Raw genomic sequence first — 9,953 nt, forward strand, 5'->3', positions numbered from 1 at the left:
ACTGGGATGCCACAGCCAAGGAGATTGGAACCGCTACAGTGGACAGCACTGGAAGTCCTGCCCCTCGCGCAGTGGCCCCAGGAAGTCCAGTTCCTCCTGCCGCTCCCGGCCCAGTGTGTCTCTGGAGCCGCTTGTCTCGCCTGTAGTACAGCGCAGCAGCAAATGTCAGGACTATGAGGAACAGCCGGACGCCCGAACTTGGTGTTGAAGCTCAGCTCCGTGGAGTAGTCCCACTGGGTCTCAATCAGCACCCCAGCTTGATCCCAAAGACAGTGCCCCGCCAACCAGAAACAGCGCCACCTGGACTAGAATCAGCAACCTGCCTGCTGGAAACACTGCCCATAGCACCAAAAACAGCTGTCACCCCACCTTTAGCGGCGTTTCCCAGCGAGGCCACGTGTCTCTATGTGGAGTAAAAGCCCTTCGAGGGCCCGGGATTATGTCCCCACTGCTGCCGCCAGTAGGCATGGCTTGTGTGGGGCTGCTGATGTAGGAGATGACATCTTAGCGCAGGCTGAGAACCTGCATCAGAAGTTTGAGACAGAAGGCCACCTTGGTGAAGTAGCACCACGTGCAGGCACAGCATGCCACCCCTCAGAAGCAGTTGGCTTTCTTTAGGGTTCTCTGAGGGTAGCCTGCTTGCTGGCATTCTCTCTCTGTCTGTCTCTCTCCCATCCTCCTGTCCCTATCATATTCATTCACATTCTCTCTCTCTCTCTCTCTCTCTCTCTCTCTCTCTCTCTCTCTATCTATCTATCTTTCTCTCCCCCCCTCTCTCTCTTTCTCTCTTTCTTTCTCTCTCAGAGCTGTGCTCCAGGTGGAGCTCAGGAACCTAGTCTGTCAGGAAAATGTGATATCCCAGGACCCTTCAAGAAGTCTGTGAGGCACCACCACAGTCATATGCATGCTTGCTGTGTGTACCTAGTGGGCAGGAGCCCAGGGCAGTGTTGTTATTTGTGGTGAATCATAAGAGAAACAGCCAGAAGAGGGTGTGGCCACAAGACATCGTCCTGGGTTCACAGGCATGAAGGCCTGTGAAACTGGAGCCTCACCAGTGCACACAAGCCAGCCTGCCCTATGCCCAGATTCTACCATGGAGGCTCCTGCTGCCAGGGGGGAAGCCAGTGCTGGGCTCAGGGTCCCCTGAGGAAGGTGGCACATCTGTGTACACCTGTTCTCCAGAGGGTACTAAAGCATATTCCCAGTTCTGCTGTATACTTCCTATAATCCCATTTCTTGCTGATCTTGAGTAATAGCAGGAATGGGAAAATTGAAGGGCTTTGCAAATCTTTAAGTCTTTATGAGTCATGTAGAGAGAAGAGGGTTTTCCAGTTTTTTGGTTGCCTAATATATTCATTAAATAAATGACAAAATAAGATGTAGGTTTAGATAAGTTATCTTTAAAGATTATTGTCTGTAAGTTAAATTAAAATGAAATGGATAAATGTATTGGGTGTATCAAATCACATTACTCATGAAAATAAATTATTTTGAACTTAATTAATTATTTATGTTTTTTCTATCCAAGATATTTATTGAAGGATGGTCAATTCTGCCTCTGTGCTTCCCAGTCAAAACAAATATACAACTGCCTAGCAGACAATGCATTTTACTTTAGTGATGGAGAAGCCTGTTTTATGTGGTATTCCAAGTTAATGAGAGATAAGCTGGCCTGATGTGACTATGAAAATTTTAAGCAATGTGCTTCAGTTTGATTCTTCTCTGCTAACTGAAAAAGGAATAAATTGTTTTGAAAGGTTTATCAAAACCATTAATTGTCAAGAAGGCAAACTAATGGTTAAAAGAAGAGTCTATGTGATGGATGATTTGGACTTAATAACATTAGACTGTGTTTGGAAAGTAAGTAAAAATAAATATCACTATTTAATGGCAAAAGTACAGATTCGATATATATCTTGGAAAACAAGAGAGTTATTTGTTTATATTTTCACTCTTTTATGTCTGACAGTGGTGTCTCTTTGGCATTCCTTTTATATTTACCCTTTTTAAGTTGTGTGAAAGTATTTATGAGGTGTTGTAACAAGCCCCCCGCCAATGTATTTTCTCTGTTATCATCCATGAAAGTTCTCTTTTAAACTTTTGATATAAGATAGATCTTCTGTTTTAATACATATTTACTACAAAAATACGTATTTGCTATAAAATGATTATTATTAGGAAATGTGAATGAGTAAATCATTATATAAATGCTTTACTTGTGATAAATATTAAGTGTCTGAAAAGTAAGTGTTTTATTCTATATAATGCTAATTTTGCCATTTTGTTAGTATATGCTTTTTAGTCTTTTAGGCTGTTATAATTTAGCTTATGTTGCCTTGTGGTTTATTTATCAATTTCTTAAATTTTTGGTATAGTCAATTTCTATAGTCCTTTATTCATTCAAGTTTATGGTTTAATTTCTCTTCTTTCTAGGAACAATTGGAAAATAAAAACAAGTTATTAAAAACGAAGTTTAAGTGAGGAAAGAAAACATGTTTTTCTCACTTTTCTGCTATTTTTCCTTTTCCTTTTCAGTTTTCTAATTTTAATTCATGAAAAACATTTGAATCCAGGGGATCTAAAATATAGTTTACGTCACTTATTTTTCAAAATAAAGAGAATATCATAAATTTCTATGAGTGATTTTTTCCTTGCTTAAAGTGTTTGAATTATAGCTTGAAACTTCATTGTTTACCAACCAAATTATTAATATAAATGATATTGTTATATTTCGTTTCAATTTGTTTCATTTGGAAAACTTGTGTATTGTTTTAGTATCTTTTCTTTTAAGTTAATTTTATATAATATGAATGTCATCTTACCTTTAGATTACTGGGGTAAAAAGGATATTTCTTTTAAGTGTCAAAGTAAAATATATATTTAATAGTATATATTTTAATATTTTTAATATGAGTATGTGATTAAGAATAATGAGCATATTTCAAGCAGAACAATAGATCTCCTTAAATAGATATAAACAAGCCTTCGTCCCAGATCACATGCAAACCAGGTAAGAGTGAAGTACTGAAATAGAACTATTATTGGTTAAAATAATTTTGTTACTGTTTATCATCTTAACCTTAAAATTAATTGGAAATTGAATTTCTTTTGTTGTTGTTGTCAAATATTTGTCAGATGTTTTGTGCCAGAAGGCTGATGCTCCAGCATTATATAGAATTTTGGGTGACTATTCAGGTAGCAAACTGTCATCTTCTCATTTGGAATGGTACTAACCTGCATTCCCTGTATATCCAGGTAACCAAGTTTAATCCTTCTCAAGATTCTGATGGGGTTGAAGACATGATTGCTTAGTTTTACAATTAAGCTTAGTTATTTACTAGGAAAGATATTTTTAGGTCCAGATAAATGTTTTAAGTTGATAATGATGAGATATGATCTTGATTTACGTTCAGAATATTAGACACACCAAGATAGGAAAGATGTTTTCTTTAAGGATGCCAAATACAAATAGCCAAAACACTAAGAATGTGATATTTATATAATTCATGATCATGTCAAAGTTCTTCTTGTTGTAGGTAGTATATTGCATATATGTGTAATAATATAAATGTAGATGTAAAAACATTTTTAAATTATTTAAAAAACCAAAAACAAACAAACAAAAAAAAACAATGTATTTATAAAGGCAAGCAAAATTGCTCATGTCTTTAGTTCTATCATTCAAGAGGCAGAGGAAGCTGGGTCACTAGCAAGTCCCAGGCCAGCATTGTCTAATAAGGAATTCTACAACTTTCAGGGCTACATAGAAGAGACCTTGCCTCAAAAAAAGCACACACACACACACACACACACACACACACACACACACACACACACACAGAGAAATAATCAATTGCTTAATTAAATGAAAATTATTAGGTAACTAATTTACCTGATATATCTCAGAGACTGTAATTACTATTTAGATTATTTATCATTAGTTTCATAGGTACCTTGAAATTGATTTTGCTGGAAAGTAGTGACTCCTCCTAATTCGGGCTCCCAAGGTAATAAAAGCCTAGTATCTCTACCTTCATATGTATCTGTCAACTTTACTATGCATGTGTCAGAATCCAGTGGTTTTACTTGGCATTAACTATGCTCAAATATAATTATTAAAGAAATACATTTTAGAACCAAAGCTATCTCCTAGAATTCAGACAGAACAGAAACCGAGGTCTCTTAGAGCTTTCATTATTCCCCAAAAGGACACTTGAATGTCTCCAGATGCCATTTAAATCTGTAGTTATATTGGATTCCAGGAGCAGCAGCACCACAAACACAGTGTTCATACACTCTAAAATGTAAAAGAGCCATTCAAGTGCAAAATGAGCAAATGTATTTGAGTTCACTGATAGGGTTCCATAAGTCTCTGTGTGAGTGTTGGTATGTAAGTGCTAGTGCTCACACAGTCTGGATTATTAGGCTTCCATGGACCTGGAGTGACAGGTCGTTGTGAGCCTGTGTCTATTCATGGGTATCAGGAAATGACTCTGTGAAAGCAGCATGGTTTATAACTGTTAACACACCTATCCTGTTTGCTTGCTTGTTTTTTTTTTTTTTTTGACACAGGGTCTTTATTATATAGATTAGGATGGCCTCAAAATAGCATTGATAAATATTGTAAAACTACCTTTACACTAGCTTGCTATTAAATAATATGAATAACGATTTAGATTGTAATTTTTTTCATATATATATATATATATGTGTATGTGAGGGTGTCAAATACTCTAAAGCTGACATTTGTGAGCATCCATATAGGTGCTTGATATTGAACTCGGATTCTTTGGAATAACATACATTACTTTTATCAGCTGAGCAATCTCTCCAGCCCTAGATTATACATCCTTATAATAGCACAATTTAAAATAGATAAAAACCTTATTTTCATACACACATTTGCTGGTAGAACAGGAAAGAGTGATTGCATTGAGGAGCATGAGAGCAATAGAAAAGATCGTTTCCAAAATAAATAAAGCTTTAAACTGTCTTATTCGGTGTGTGTGTGTGCACGTGTGCATGCACATGTGCACTTTATTTTTATGTCTAAATCTTGAATAATATGAATTGTTGAATGAATGTTCAGTTATACTAGTTGTAATAAAATTTTAAAAACTTTGTATCTTTTATATTTCTGCCAATATATCTTTAATAAAAATGAAGCAAATAATCAAACAAACCAAATAAGATACCAAAAATGGAGAACTGAAAAATACATGATTACCATTTAAAAGGTGCTCAACATGGAGTGTCAACCCATGTGCCTGTTGAAGAAAAATATAAAGGAACATTGTAATAGTGAGATTGTCTATACTTTCACTGTATAAAGATTCACATCCTGGTATTTAGCTTTGATAGGATATGCCGTCATGATCTAATCTGCTGTAAGTTTAATATTAATTGTGGTAGATAGTGGCACTCTTTCAAAGTGTGACATTTTTCTTTTACTAAATAGAGAAATGGGAAAAATGAATATAGATTAATCTTTTCTTGTGAGTTTGAAATATTAACTGATATATATATATATATATATATATATATATACACACACAAATTATATATGTATATATAGTGCATTATGCTTTATTTTGTCAGATAGTAACATAATAGAAACAAAGTTCTCAGATTTAATTATAACTTACATGATTCTAAGAATAAAACAATTTTGTTGTCAAGTTTTAAAATTTAAATTCTTTTTAAATTTTCTTCACCTTACATTCCAATCATAGCCAATGACCTCATTTCCCACAAGTCCCACAATCCCTCCCTCTTCCTCCCAAACTCTCCCTTAGTCCAAGAAGAAGGGAGCTATTCTCCTGTACCACCTCACCTTATCTTTTCAAGTCTCATCAGGACTGCCTGCATCCTCTTCCACTTTGTAAGGCATCCCCACAAGGGATGGGAGCAAGAAGCAGGCAACAGAGTCCATGTCAGGGACAACCCTGCTCCCCTTACTAGTAGAACCATATGGCAGTTGATCTGACTATTGGCTACATCTGAGTGGGAGCTAAGTCCACTCCATGCATAGTCCTTGTTTGGTGCATCAGTCTCCACCAGTACCCCAGCCCCAATTTACTTTTTGCTCCATTGGTCTCCTTGTACAGACCCTGTCCCCCAGCCCTTCTACCCCTTTACTCTTCCACAGATTTCCTGCACTCTGCCCAAAGGTTGGTCATGTTGCACAGCTTCTGCCTCACTCTTCTACTTGGCTTAGTCCTTTAGAGGACACAGACAATGTCTATAATGAAGTTTCCCTTACAGTGGTTGTGCTGCCTTCTGAAGAGATCACTGACTTACTCAATCTCTTTTCAGTCCTTGCAACAAGATTATTGTAATGGAGCAAGGCAACCTCTTCTTAAATCTATCTGCCTTCTTTTCCCATCACGTGCTTTCTCCCAATGACACATCTATGAGACAATTTACTCTGATTTGATTTTTCCTGGTTGGCATGACTGAAAAACAACTGGATGAGACTAAAACTTTTGTCCTTATAAATCAGTAAGTAATAAAAAGTAGTCTGTTATGTCTTGTAATGGTATTACAGTAGAGCTTGAAGAGGAATGTTACTATTTATTTTAATCAATATCTATGTATCTATCATATGTATCTTATCTATCTATCATAAACATACATATAGGTGTGAAAAACGAACATGTGTGGTTCAAAAGTTGTCCAAAATAACTTTGAAAGATGGAAGGAAGTGAATTGGATGTTTCACTTTGTCAATTATGGCATGGGCCTTAGACTGGTGACATCACAGTGGCCTGTAACCATGATTGCTACAGAATCCTGACACTTCAGTGGGTGGTCTACCTACTACTGTAGCCAACTTTGGTGTTTACTGCAAGAAAAATAATAGATAATTTCACACTATTGAAAGATTTTCCATTTCAGGCTCCAATCTGGAGGTATTGTCAAAAAGGTAACTTGAATTTTATGATAGACTAATGCATCAGAGTGTGCTCTGGTTTGATTCTTCTAGATCATGTCAACAAACCCTTAACATAGTAGAGGCTTCATGAAAAACTACTCATGTTAGCAATATTTAGTTCTATTCCCCCAGAGAAACAAAGTTATCATGTCAGAAGAGGAATAGTGTCATTAAATCTTGAAAATAATCTGGGCAAATTATATGACAGAATTGTGTTCAGTTCTACCCAATGTGTTACCCACTAGGACCAAAAAGTTTTGTTTGAAATTGTTTGGATTTCTATAGAAATCCTAATACTCTGCTTTTCAAAAAAAAATATTATTTTCAACAACTACTGTGTTTTTGACGATTTTTCTCAAAAAGTTAAACGATTCAGATTAGACAGAAATGACTTTCGAAATATGCTCATTTACTTTCTGTTTTGCTTAATGTGCAATTCAGTTGGTACTATTTTTAACATATCTTTGCATCATTACTAGATGTATGTGATGATGAACATTAACTATTATCTCTTTGATTCTTTGATTCACAGGGATCTTAAATGCTTTCTAACTAAGATATTTTTTCTCTGTATATACTCTGAAATTAGTAACACATGTTGTAGGAAGAGTAACAGTTACTTAAGAAGAAAAACACTTTAAATACTTAAATTCTATGATGAGGACATAGTAAAGAAATCATGAAAATAGTAGCTGCTCCATTATTATAGGGACAAATTATATTACGGGTCAGAGAGAAAAATGTTCAGAAACATCTGGAAGAATTCAGAACAGATAGAAAAATAGAGTTGATGTTATCAAGGCAGGCAGTCTAAGACAAATTGAAGAATATCTAGAGAAATAGAAGGAGACAGCTAGAACAGGGATAGAAACTTTGCCTTCATAGAGAGAGAGAGCACTGTTTCTAGTGTATTTTGGCAGTAATACTACAACAGAAAAAGATGGGAATATTTGGGAAGGAAAGAGAGCCTAGGTTGAGATACGTAACAAGTAAATTTTTCCCCTCTGGGAATGTGGGAGCTAAAATGTGTGTTAATATTCTGATAGTAGCCATAGGTGAATGGAGAGCCATGTTCCTTTTGCCAGAGGCAAGGGAGATGACACATTTTCCTGGGAAATAATGATTTAAAAATTCTTCTTTTATTAAATTTATGTAATTTTAATCTATTTCCTTTACATCCCTACTGTAGCCCCGTCCCTTTTCTCCTCCCTGTCCCTCCATCCCTCTCTCTACCCCGTCCTCTAGTCCTCAGAAAGGGGCAGCACTCCTCCATTATCATATGACTCCATGCTATCAAGTCTCATCTGGAAAGCATGCATCCTTTTTCTCTGTGGACTGGCAAAGCTGCGCGACAAAGGACAAGTGATGAATTATTGGACAACAGAGTCCATGTCAGAGGCAGCCACTCCTCTCCATATTATGGTATTAACATGGAAATTGTGCTGACTATCTACTCCATTGGAGCAGGAGGTTAAGGTCCACTCATTGCATGTTCCTTGGTTGGTGCATTGGTTACTGTAGGGCCTTGGGGGACCAGATTTGTTGGCATATTTGGTCTTCTTGTGTATCTCCTCGCCCTTCCAATTCCCTGTATGCCATCACTCTTTCATACGATTCCATGTGCTCAGCTCGAAAATTTGGCTGTGGTCTTGGCATCTGCTAGGATCCCCTGCCTGGTGGAGTCTTCCAGAGGGCTTGTATTGGGGCCTCCTTTTTGGTTCCCTCACTTCAGCAGCTCCTGGTGTCTATTCTGCTTGTCCTCCTGATTGAGAATGAAGTATCCTTTCTAGAGTCATCCTTGTCATTTTGCTTCTTTAGGTCTGTGGGTTGTATTATGGTTGGCAAGTATTTTATGTCTAAAATCTGCTTAGGTATGATTATATACCATGGGTGTCTTTCTGTGTCTTGTTCATCTCGTTTAGGATAATCTTTTCTAGTTGCATCCATTTGCCTGAAATTTTCAAGATTATCATATTTTTTATAGCTGAGTAGTATTCCATTTTGTAAATGTACCACAGTTTCTTTATCCATTCCTTGGCAGAGGGACATCCAGGCTGCTTTGAGATTCTGTCTATTATGAATAAGCATCTCATAAACACAAAAGAACAAATGTCCTTGTGGTATGGTGGGGCATCTTTCATGTATATACCCAGGAGTGTTATAGCTGTGTCTTGACATAGCACAGTTCACAATTATAATGTCTTAGACATTTGCCTAAAATCAAGTATAATATCACTATTCAAAATTCTCTGAGAAAGCACAAGATTAATTTTCAAAGGGCCTGTACAAATTTGCATTCCCACCAACAATAGAGGAGTGTTCCCCTTTCTCCACATCCTTGCCAGACAGTGCTGTCACTTGAGTTTTTTATCTTATCCATTCATATGGGTATAAGATGGAATTATAGAGTTGTTTTGTTTTGCATTTCCCTGATGCCTAAGGATGTTGAAAATTTCTTTGGGTATTTCTCAGCCATTAGTAATCCTCTGCTAAGAATTGTACCAAATTTTAATTGAAGTGTTTTTAGCAACACTTAATTACTTGAGTTCAATATATATTATGGATATTAAACCTCTGTCAAATATACAGTAGGTGAAGATCTTTTTCCATCTGAAGGCTGTCATTTTGTTCTGCCTCACAGATGCTTCTCAGTTTCATTAGGTACCATTTATTAATTGTATGTCATAGAGCTTGAGCTGTGGGTTTTCTATCCAAGTTGTCTCCTTTGACAATTAGATCAAGCTTTTTCCCCAGTTGATCTTCTAATAGATTAGTGGTTGAGGTTTTTGATCCATTTTAACTTGATTTAGGTGCAGGATGATAAAAATAGTTCCATTTGCATTCTTCTTCAGGTAGACATCCAGTTAGGCCAGTAGCATTTTGAAGATGCTTACAATTTTCATATTATTGTTTTTGGATTTTTCACAAAAAAATTATGTTTCCACAGATGTGTTTGTTTGTCTGAACCTCTGATTGAAATCTCTTGATAAGCCGATATGTATCTATGCCAATACCATGC

This window comes from Acomys russatus, unplaced genomic scaffold (genome assembly GCF_903995435.1).
Source record: "Acomys russatus unplaced genomic scaffold, mAcoRus1.1, whole genome shotgun sequence".
NCBI classification, from domain to species: domain Eukaryota; kingdom Metazoa; phylum Chordata; class Mammalia; order Rodentia; family Muridae; genus Acomys; species Acomys russatus.